The sequence below is a fragment of the Corylus avellana genome, chromosome 2 (genome assembly GCF_965113065.1).
Source record: "Corylus avellana chromosome 2, dhCorAvel1.hap1.2, whole genome shotgun sequence".
Classification (NCBI taxonomy): Eukaryota; Viridiplantae; Streptophyta; class Magnoliopsida; order Fagales; family Betulaceae; genus Corylus; species Corylus avellana.
In genome coordinates, this window is record NC_142491.1 from 24773988 (window position 1) to 24786476 (window position 12489).

The 12489-nt window shown below is 41.1% G+C and overlaps 1 pseudogene; it reads left to right on the forward strand.

Moving 5' to 3' along the window:
• Positions 1-8542: 8542 nt before the first annotated feature.
• LOC148587547 (protein kinase STUNTED-like) overlaps positions 8543-12489 on the forward strand; it is a 4828-nt pseudogene continuing 881 nt past the window's right edge.

The following is a 12489-nucleotide window of genomic DNA, read 5'->3' on the forward strand; positions in this document are numbered from 1 at the left end:
TGTAACTTTAGACCTTCGTCGTTGAAATTAGGGTTGAATGTATTCACTCAAAAACTTCCTGATCCGACCTCGGCAGGAATGACAGCCTCGGTTCCGTAGGCTAAGGCGAAAGGAGTTTCCTCGGTTGGAGTCCTTCTGGTTTTGCGGTATGCCCATAGAACTTCGGGAAGATTTTCTGACCATTCCCTCTTATGCTGACCGAGCTTCGTCTTCAAAATCTTGAATATGGTCTTGTTTGTTGCTTCTACTTGTCCATTTGCTTGAGGATGTCCCGGAGATGAAAAGTATTGCCGAACATGAAGTCCGGCACACCAATTCCGAAAGGACTCACAGTCAAATTGCTTACCATTGTCAGTGACAAAGGCATGAGGAATCCCATATCGACAAATGACATTTCTCCAAAGAAATTTCTCGATGTTCTTAGCGGTAATATTCACCAGAGCTTCAGCTTTTACCCACTTGGTGAAATAGTCTACAGCGACCACAACGAACCGAACTCCTCCTTTCCCTGCAGGTAATGGCCCTACTATATCCACCCCCCATTGTGAAAATGGCCATGGTGACGAAACCGAGCTTAGTTCTTCTGGCGGTTGTTTGATAACATTGGCAAAGCACTGACAGCTATCACAAGTCTTGACCATATTTATGGAGTCCTGGTTCATGCTCGGCCAAAAGAATCCTGCTCTTACTGCTTTATGAGCCAAGATACGGGGTTTCGAGTGACTGCCACAGATTCCTTCATGAATCTCTCGAAGAACATAATCACCTTCTTCCTTTGAGACACATTTAAGGAGTGGTAACATAAAACTTCGCTTGAAAAGAGCTCCATTGACTAGTGCGAACCAAGCAGCCTTTCATTTTAACTATACAGCCTTTCTCTTTTCCCCTGGCAGAATTCCCCTTTCAAGATAACCAATAATTTCTTCAGCCCAAATAGGCATGACTTCGATAGTTAGAATAAAAACCTTCTCAGAAATGGAAGGCTGTTGCTGAACTTGTATTATCTGATCGAATTCTCCCACCTCACACTCGGTTGAAGAGCCTAAACGGGCCAGATGGTCGGCCTTCTCGTTCTCTTCCCTTGGGATTTTAACAATGCAAAACTTCTTAAAAGATTTTTGCATACCTTGAATTTTGGACAAGTAGAGTTTCATTTTGGTGCCCTTAACCTCAAACTCGCCGCAAATATGGCCGACTATAACTTGTCAATCACTCTGAACTTCCACCAACTCTGCCTCTAGCTCTTGAGCTAAACCGAGCCCAGCTATTACAGCTTCATACTCGGCTTCGTTATTGGTAGTTTTGAATTCTAACCTTAATGAGCTTTTCAACTCTCTTCCATCCGGTGTGATCATTACGACCCCAGCTCCGCCGTTTCTTTTGGTAGATGAACCATCCACATAAATTACCCATGTTCTCTCTTTCGGCCAATCTTCCTGGTCTTGAATGTTGGTGAATTCTACCACAAAGTCTGCTAAAGCTTGACCTTTGACAGCATTACATGAGATAAAGTGAATGTCAAATTCACTAATTTCAATTGCCCAGTTGACCAGCCGACCAGACAAATCCAGCTTCCGAAGTACTTTCTTTAATGGATACTCGGTCAGGACATTGATTGTATGAGCTTGGAAGTACGGTCGGAGCTTTCTGGAGGCAATTACTAAGGCGAAAGCTAGTTTCTCCATCTGTACGTATCTTTCCTTGGCGCCATGCAACGCTCGGCTGATGAAGTAGACTGGCTTCTGAACCCCTTCTTCCTCTCGGATCAAAGCCGCACTGACAGCCGTTGGTGATACTGCCAAGTATAGATACAATGTTTCACTAGGAACAGCTCAGCTAAGAAGAGATAGACTAACCAGATACCTTTTAAGCTGTTCGAACGCTTGTTCACACTCTTCAGACCATTCGAAAGCCTTGCGTGAAATCTTAAAAAACGGAAGACACTTATCTGTAGACCGAGAGATGAACCTGTTCAAGGTTGCGATTCTCCCTATTAACTGCTGAACCTGCTTCACATTCTTTGGGGATTGCATATCCAATACCGCCTGGATCTTTTTTGGATTAGCCTCAATCCCTCGGCTAGACACCATATAACCGAGGAACTTCCCAGATGAGACTCCGAATGCACACTTTGTAGGGTTCAATTTCATCTTAAAGCGCTTCAATGTCTTGAACGCCTCCTGCAAGTCGGTAACATGGTCCATCTGTAGCTTGCTCTTGACCAGCATGTCATCAACATAAACCTCCATATTCTTACCAATTTGTTCTTGAAACATCCAGTTTACCAGCCTTTGGTAAGTTGCACCGGCATTCTTCAGACCGAATGGCATGACCTTGTAGCAATACAAGTCTCGGTCAGTGATGAAGGCTGTCTTTTCTTGATCAGATGGATGCATGAAAATCTGATTATAGCCTGAAAAGACATCCATGAAGCTCAGCAACTCATACCCTGCTGTTGCATCAACTAAGGAGCTAATATGGGGCAATGGAAAACTGTCCTTCGGGCAAGCTTTGTTGAGATCGGTAAAATCTACGCACATCCTCCACTTCCCAGAGGACTTCTTAACCATCACTACGTTGGATAGCCAATCAGGGTAATGCGCCTCTTCGATGAACTGAGCCTTCAGTAGCTTGTCCACTTCCTTGGCTATCGCCATGTTTCTATCAGAAGCAAACTTCCTTCGCTTCTGTTTTACTGGTTTGACCTCTAGATCAATGTTCAAGTGATGAACAATATCCTTGGGGTCAATCCCTAGCATGTCTTCAGGAGAGCATGCAAAAACTTCAAGATTCTGCTGGAGAAACCGAACAAGAGCTTCTTTAACTCTAGGAGCCAGCTGTGAACCAATCTTGACAACTTTTCCTTCAGCTATAGGTATATCAATCAATGGCTCGGTTGGCTCCTTCCTCAACTGCATTTTTCGCTCATAAGCTAAACTACCGATCATCAATAGTGCTGACTTTGGGCATTTCTTCAAAGATGTATTGTAGCACCTTCTAGCAACAATTTGGTCCCCCCTAACCTCTCCTACCCCTTCAATGGTTGGGAATTTCATTTTCAAGTGATAGGTGGAAGTGATTGCCCGCAGTTGATTCAAAGCCGGGCGACCGATGATCATATTGTAAGTCGATGGTCGGTCAATGACCAAAAAATCCACCATGATAGTAGATTGCCTAGGAGCAGTCCCTGCTGTAACTGGAAGAGAAATTAACCCAATGGGTTGGACATGCTCACTTGCAAATCCTATCAATGGTGACAGGAAAGATTTCAACTTCTCTCGGCCAATGCCCAATTGTTGAACAACTGTCCAATAAATAATATCAGCCGAGCTTCCATTGTCTATCAAGACTCGGTGAGCGGCATGGTTAGCTACCGTAAGAATTATCACCAACGCATCATCATGTGGCATCGAGACCTCTTTCACATCTTCCTTTGAGAATGTTAGAACACTCGGTTCCCTCTTCTGAATCTTGGAGAGTTTTTCCAGCGCAAAGATTTCTTCCATTCTAGCCTGCTTGGTGTAAGCCTTCCTCGCTAAGCTTGATTCTCCTCCGCTAGCCAGACCTCTTGAGATGGTGTGAATTTTACCAATAATAGCTTGGTTCTGAGGATTTTGCTGCTGATTCTGCGAAATCCTCGGCTCATCTCGCCTTTGCCTCTGGTTACATGACCGATCATTACTCTGACCCGAATGCTGTCCCTGTGCATCCTGAATATTTTTTCCCTTGCTATTTTCCTTAGCCAAGAAATTCAGTAACTTCCCATTTTTCAGAAATTTTTCAATCTCAAACCGAAGACTGATACAATCCTCGGTTTGATGCCCATGATCGTTATGATACTCGCAAAACTTCTGAGTACTGCGGTGCTGGGGAGGAGACTTCATCCTTCTCGGCCATTGGAAATTTGGGTCCTTTTTAACTTCCATGAACACCCTATAAACAGTTGTGTTTAAGGGTGTCCATCCCACATATTGTTGATGCTGGTTTGGATGAGGCAACAGACCGACCTTCTTATCCTGGAGCTTAGGATTTTGGCTGTCCTTTTTCTTCTTCTCGATTATAACTCTCGGTTTCGTCATAACCGGATCAGCAGCAAACTTACTCTCGGCAGCAAACTTACTCTCGGCAGCTTTAGATTTCAGCAATGCCGAGATAGTTTCTTCTTGGTTGATGAATTCCTTGGCCTTGCTGTTGAACTGTCGCAAAGTTCCTGTCTTTGGCCTTTTGGACAACTCGGCCATCAGAGGCCCTTCGGTTTGTATACCATGCATCAATGCTGAGAGAATGGTTTTCTCGTCAGTACTCTCCACTGTTAACTTCTCTCGATTGAATCGCGACAAATAATCTTTCAAGGATTCATCTTTTCCCTGCATGAGAGATAATAGATACGCCGGATTCTTCTTCCTTCTCCTAGTGGCAAGAAACTGACCCAGGAACTGTTGTCCGAGATAATCAAAACTGTCAACTGATTTAGGGCTCAGACTTCCGAACCATTCCTTTGCGACTCCCTTTAGAGTTAAAGGGAAAGCTCGACAAGCAATTTCATCAGGAGTTTCATGAAGGATGATATGAGCTCGGAAACTCTCCATATGGTCGGAAGGATCTCCACTTCCATCATATTCGCCAACTCAAGGAACCTTAAAATTACCAAGCATGGGGAACCTCATGACTCGGTCGGTAAACGGCAAGTTGGTGTATTGCATTAGATCTTCAGTAGCAGACCAATTTTCTCCATTTTCAATTAAGAAGGCCATCTTTTCGAACTTCTGCTGGAGATCTTTAACGTCTTCGTGCACGGCAGTCTCTACAGGTTTATCAAGATACGACCAAACATGACGGGAATGGCTATACTGAGAATTACCGTGGTGGGTTTTGGCGTGACTGGACTCGCCATGGCGTGACCTGCCACCAAGTTGTGAATGCCTAGCAAGCTCTTGTCGACTAGTGTTTGCTTTAGGCCGAACAGTATGAGGATTGCCTTGTATTGAGCTTCCAGTGTCTGGTTGGGTTGACTGACGTCGGGCTGATGGTGGTGGATTCCTTTGAGACTCTTCTCGTCTTCTTTTTTGTACCGAGTCTTCTCTAGGAGGCAGCCTAGAGACAATCTCTTCATTCTGCTTCCTCATAGCCTCAACAGATTCGGCTATTTGCTTCATAAAATCCACCATGACAGCTGTTTTGGGATTTGGATCATGTGAGGTTCCGGGTATATCTGTTTGGATGATTGGGATAAGATGAGGAGATGTGCCAGGGTGGGGAGGTGTGTTCACCATATCGGAATATATGAGATTACTAGGAACTGATAAAAAATCGATTCCCACAGACGGCGCCAAACTGTTGAAGCAGTTTTCCGAATGATGACGTGGAAAAGGGGCCAACACAATATTTGATAACCGAACGTTGAGCTGAGAATGAAAGATAAGAAAAAGGGATCAAAGCTGCCGGCGTTGTCCGGCCGGTGGAAGCTCCGATGCCTAAATTAGTCACAGTGTTTAAGAAATAATGAACTTGGAAATTGTGGATCAGAGAGATGGTATGCCAAGTATTCAGTTTTAGAGGGTGAAAAGAAGTTACCGAAATAATGAGAGGGGAGCCCCATTTTATAGGCATCGAATTGTTCCTGTTCATCTAACACTGTGGACTTACCGAGGGTCCACGTGTTGACAGTATACTAAAACAAGATATTTATCCCTTGACATTCTAATATTTTTGCGAGTAATACTCGGTTCCTGCCTCAAGCTAGGTTGGCCGAGCTTCATAGCCAAGGGTTAATAATACAACCAAATAAATCTGCCCTGCCGAACATGAGTTCGTTTTGAACAGTAAAAATGACCGAGTATGGGGAATGGGCCGGTAAATTAGAACTGGGCCCAACCCAGCCGAAATACGACCCAACAAAATTGTTATATAAGCCAAATTTTTTTAGTAGTTTCACTAACAATGGTTAATAAAAAGTAGGTTAAAAAAAATACCAAAATTTAATATAGAAAATGGTTTTAGGGTGGCAAAATCTGTTACAATAGTCTTTTATGACTTTTTGTTATTTAATGTGTTTTTATGTAAACATCTATGATCTATAACCTCGTAGCTTTGATTATGATTTTTCAGAACTTTTTTCTTTGTGATGTAAGAGCGTTATGCTTGTGATCCTTCTTCAATGAGATTAGAATTTTTTTCAAAAAAAAAGAAAAAGAAAAAAAAGATCTATTTAATGTCCCAAAGGGGTAGTTCAATCAGTTGGGACCACGCCTAATAAAGCGGAGGTCCCTAGTTCGAATCCACTCCCCCTCTTGTGTGGACATATTAAAAAAAAAAATGATCTATTTAATCGTCACCATAATAATTGTTTGAATTGGTTTGGGGGTGGCCAAACCACCCCCAAGGCTATTGGCAGGGGGGGTGGGGGGTATTGGGCATGTAAAGACGAATTTGTCCCTCTTCTGACAAATCTAATGTTATCAAAAGTGGACCTACATGCATAATTTTTTTGGATTTTTATTTTCTTATACTTACAATTTCATACTTGCAGTTGACTGTTCAATCTCAGTTCTCAAACCTCTTTATGCAATCTACAATCTTGCCCCCAATCCCTGATTTACAGATTGATTCGGTTCACTTCATACCATGGCATAGCAATGGAGATGCCAATTTTTTTTAGTTTTTTTAGTTTTTATGTCTATAGTAAATTAAAAAAAAAAAAAAAAACTTTTGTATTTGAAAGCCAATTTATTTTTAAACTTGATTTTATAGACATATAATTTTTGTATCAACTTATGATTTAGTATGAAATTAAGTCTAAAACTTGTTTGCTTTTATTTACATAAACACACACACACACACACACACACAGATATATATATATATATTTATTAATATAAGTTCGGACCCTACAGACAAAAATTTATGGTTCCGCCCCTGGTTGTTAGGGGTGACTCAGCCACTCCCGAGGGCCAAGCCTAATTTTTTTTTTTCTTCTCAATTGTCATTTTGGGATGGCCGAAACCACCCCAAACCTGGCAAAGGATGATATGGTATGCCTAATAAAACGTATCTTTTTGCAGGGAAAAGATTAGAGTTTTCAGGACAAGGTCAAGGGAACCCTCAAGATCTTGATGAGTTAGAAATAGAGAGAAAAATGGGACAATACCAAAGTAACCTCCAACCATTTTACAAACAGTGCATAAAGAATGAGGTTGGTTCTTTCCTATGTGTCAATAATGAGAATATACTAATGTTACTTAGTAGACTATTATCTGACTACCATACAATTGAGATGACATGACATTAACAATCAGCATTTTGATCCACAAGGACTTGTAAAAAAGAAAAATGAAAAATTTCACAAAATCCTTATGAACTTCCACGCATTTTGAAATTACCTACCTCTCCAAAGTTTTAAAACTCTCAATTTAAGGTAGGAAACTTTCAATTTTTTGCAATGTCCCCATCCATTAGGATTTTCCTTTAAATCTTGTCAAAATTCCTAAAATACCTCAATTTGTTTGATTAAAAAAATTGCAAAAATAGGCGTAGATATTTTTACAAATTCCATTAAATCTTGACCAACGCTTGAATCTTTGCAATTTTTTATAATAAAAAAAAGGGTCGTTTTGGAAATTTTTTTACAAGATTTAACGGAAAATCTTAACGGATGGGGAACATTGTAAAAAATTGAAAGTTTGATACCCTAAATTAAGATTTTTTGAACTTTGAGGGATAGTTTCAAAGTGCGTGGAAGTTCAGAGGGGTTTTGTAAAATTTTCCCAACGAAAAATCAATGATTGATTTTCTCACATCATTCCAGCCATATAACAATAGTGTTGTGTACGTACGTAGCAGGCTACTAAATAGCATTTCTGATACGAATAATATGTGAGAATATTCCTAACACTTTCTAGCGTGCAGGTGAACTTGGAAGTCAAACTTGCTTCAGGATTTTGTCTCATTAAATTAACAGTCGAGGTAGCAAAAAACTCCAACACCCGCTGGATCGTTTTAGACAGGTGATCATCATGCTCAAGGAGAAATGGAAATTACATCAAGTTGAGTTTACTTTTTTTGTTTCATTTATTTATTTACTTATATTTCTTTTTTCAGTCACCTGAAGAAATACAAGGAATATATAAAGAGAAAAGTATGCTGCAATATTCTTGCAGTAGTGAAAGGAAAAGATGGTGCGGCCATAATGACATCAAAGGCTCTGTTGTTTGATATTACAGCTTCATCCGCCATTAATGGTGATGGGAAAGTTCCTCTGGAAGAGGGATCATCTTCTGCAACCTTGCCACCTCCTGAAACTACTCCTTGTTAGTATCCACTTTCATGGAGAAGTGGTTTTCCTCGAGCCTTTGATCTAAGTGAGCTTGAAACGATAACATGTGGATTTGTTGATGGGAATGTTGTGATGGAGGCAGATGGGATGAAAGTTTATCAGGGGATATTGCAGGATATGCTTGTCAATGTAAAGTGTTTCTCAGAAAGTAGTGATGAACGTTTTTGGTCTTTGCTCAATATCCTTTCAAGCATACGCCACAGAAATATCATGAACATTGTTGGGTATTGCTGTACTAGTGCTTCTAAGTACTTGCTTTGTGATTTCCCAAGCATGGATACCGTCGACTCGAATTTGCAATGTAAGAACAACTTCTCTTAATTAAATTATGATATAGTTACAAGAAAGAGCAAAGGTCCTGAGTTTAGACGTTGTTTTTATAATTTACTTCTCATTTCAATTAAATATTTTGCTTAACTTTACCATTTCTTATTTTTCACTCCCACATTAAGGAGTAAGCGTTTGAGATTTTTCTCTTTGCAAATTGAAGGAGGTAGTTTATATATTCATCATTAACTTTGAGTCCTCATAGATTGATTACAATTTAGGCTCCGTTTACTTCAATGTAAAATGATTTCCTTCGTAAAATATTTTCAAGAAAGCCATTTTCCCTGAAAATATTTTCCGTCGAAAACATTTTACGGCGTTTACCATACACACGGAAAATAAATTTTTTTTTTTTAATATATTTTTTCCAATAAGGTCCTCACCCGCACCTGCACAGGAATTGTTCGAAACCCCGCAGGGACCTGCCCGGGACTTGACCGGGACCCGCCTGGGACCTAACCGGGACTTGCCCAAGACTTAACCGGGACTTAACCGGGACCCGCCCGGGACTTGACTGGGACCCTGACTGGACGTGCCCCGATCAAGTCCCAGCGGGTCCCGGTTAAGTCCCGGGCAAGTTCGGTCAAGTCCCGAGCGGGTCTCGATCAAGTCCAGGGCAGGTCCCAGGCGGGTCCCAAGCAAGTCCCGGGAGGGTCCAAGTCAGGTCCCGGGCAAGTCCCGGGCAGGTCCCGTAGGGGTCCTGGGCGGGTCCCGGTCAAGTCTTGGGAAAGTCCCGGGCAAGTCTCGGGCAAGTCCCACCGGGGTCCCGGGCAAGTCCCGGGCGGGTCCTGGGCGAGTCCCGGTCATGTCCCGGGCAGGTCTCGGTCAAGTCCCGGAAGGTCACGGTCAGGTCCCGGGCAAGTCCCAGTTAGGTCCCAAGCAGGTCCCGGGCAGGTCCCGCCGGGGTCCCGGGCAAGTCTCGGTCAGGTCCCAGGCGGGTCGCGGTCGAGTCTAGGGCAAGTCTTGGGCAGGTCTCAGGCGGGTCCGGGTCAAGTCCCGGTCAGGTCTCGGTCAAGTCCCGCCGGAGTCCTGGGCGGGTCCCGGTCAAGTCTCAGGCAGGTCCCGGGTGAGTCCCTGTCATGTCCTGGTCAAGTCTCGAGAAGGTCCCGGTCAGGTCCCGAGCAAGTCTCGGTTAGGTCCCGAGCGGGTCCCGGGAAGGTCTCGGGCAGGTCCCGCCGGGGTCCCGGGCAGGTCCCGGTCAAGTCTCGGGAGGTCCCGGGCGGGTCCTGGTCAAGTCCCGGAGAGGTTCTGGCGGGTTTTGACAAGGTCCATCGATTTAAGAATAAGATGCTCATGGTCGGAAAATGGTTTACGGTAACCATTTTCCAAAAATTAAAGAAAAAATTTCGGTCAAACGGAAAATATTTTCTGTTGACCACTATTTTATGTCGAAGTAAACACCGTAAAATACGGAAATCATTTTCTGAAAACCATTTTACGTCGAAGTAAACGGAGCCTTAGTAGTGCCACAATTTTCTGTTCTAGGTGGAACTGTTTCTCAGCTCAAATATAAGGAGCTTATTAGAATGAGAAAGTCTAATCATCATTCTCATGTCCTTCTCCCATACAGATTGATTTTTAAAAAAGTTAATTAGGAGAAGGACAAATATCAATTCTCAAAATGAATAATTCCTATATATTTTTCTATGTTAGCATGATTTACTTTTCTTCTAGGTTTATAATTTATTCATTTCCTTAATTAGTCTAGACTACCATATTTACCTACCACCATTTTCCTGCTGATAGAGACACATTTTGTTCTTCCAGCCTCTCCCCTTTGGGAGGCCAAGAAAATTAATATTAGTATTAATTTCTGTGCCCATCATGTGGCATATTGGGCTGCAGCAAGAGTTCACTCGAGCTACATTCCCACCTTATTTTCCCCCCTGGCCTCTCTCTCCATCCTTTCTTCCCTCTTGTTGAGGGTCTGTTTTTATTTGTTGGTTTGGTTTCCATGAAGCAGTTTGTTACAAAAAAAAAAAAAAATTACACCTTTTGCATTATGTATCAATACATCAGTATATTCAAGACGTAGTCATAACGGTCTTCATCAATCTTCTTCTTTCTCTACTTCCACTTTTTTTTTTTTTTTTTCTTTTTTTCATATATCGTATTATATATTTCTACAAAGATGATCTATCACCTATAGCATTGCATTCTTTCAATATTAAGCTCATTTGGTCAATTATATCCTGGTATGCCTAACATGCATGATTACCTTTATTTCCACTCTTTTGGTTGTGCTTATGTTTCCTTCACTACTTCAAGCTATTGTTATAAGATTTTGCTTCCCCACATCATCACAATACTTTTCCAAGTCACCCTAATGTTCATTCCTTTAATTTTCCTGTTCTGCTCTATACTGCTTGGAAGTTACTCTTGCAAAGAAAAAAAAAATCTAAGCCATAGAAGTATGTAGGTGATGATTTGGCTATGGATTTTGGGTGGAAGGCAAGGTGGTGTGTTGCTCTAGAGATAGGTGGAACCCTGCGGTACCTTCATAAGGAGTGTGATGATGGACCCATTGTTCACCTGTCGGTCTGCTCCGCCCATATTTTTTTTCAGTCAAGGTTACTCCACCATGGTAAGTAAAAATTTTATTCTTCAAATGCAATTTGTAAAGTGAAATTATGGTTCGAGAATGAGTAATGCTATTTAATAGACAGTTATATGATTGCTATATAACTTGATGATGTGACAGTAAAAATCAACTCTTGAATCAGCACTTGTAAAAAAAAAACAAACAAAGGATTGGCTTTTACTGCCACGTCGTCTTAGTTATATGACAGTCATATGAAAGTCTACAAAACAACATTATTCTTCAAGTATATTCCATGCTTCCCCATATATTTGGTACTAAAAGTTTCATGCATAAAAACTGAACATTTGGCTTTGACTTTCATAAGCTTGGCAACTTCGCAACTGCTAAGTGGCTTACAAATGATGTCTTTTGTACAGAAGATTCACCAGCTGATCAGTAAGAAATCCTTCATTGTTTTACCTCAAATCTTTATTAGCATGTTTGACTACAGAGTTCTTCCATATAACTCTAAAGAATCTATTAAAAATCAAAGCAATATAGTAACAATAATAATACTAATATTTATCATTTGATGGACACTGTACATGAACCCTATGCTTTTAATGTTCATGCTTAATATTTATCACTTATATAAAGCTATTTGATGGTTGAAGATGCAAAACTCTAAAGGAAGATGGGGGCCTTTCTATAGATGTACATGATTATGGGAGTTTGCTCCTTGAGCTCATAACTAGAAAGAGTGCCCATTGTTTCCAAGTCCGAAGCAAGGGTCAATCGTTGGTCGATTGGGTACGTGTTAGAATATATGATGAGGATAACATATTAGGTTTATATTCCTTATAGGATATTTACATTTTAAGAAAGCATGAATAGGGGAATTAAATCACTTTGAAGTATTCTAAAGAAGTATTTTAAACCTTATTGCCTGCTACAATTATAAGGCTCCTAATTAATAAAGCCATAAAGGTCTTTGTAGGGGCCAAAAACACTCTAAATTATTATGAGTAGGGTTTTTTTTTTTCCTTGAAAAACAGGCAATTCCACTTCTAGAAAATGGTTCACTTACGCAACTAATGGATCCAAGAATAACAGATACAAGTGATACAAAAGTGGTTTATCATATGGCTACCGCTGCATTCTGCTGCCTGAAAGGAGTTAAGGGTCACAGACTTTCTATGAGCGAGGTAAGATTGTATATGGTTGATCATGTGAGAGAAATACCATTTCTCAGTTAGAATGACCTTATATATTGAACAACTTATTTCTAAAAGAAATTTAGAAGTTTTTT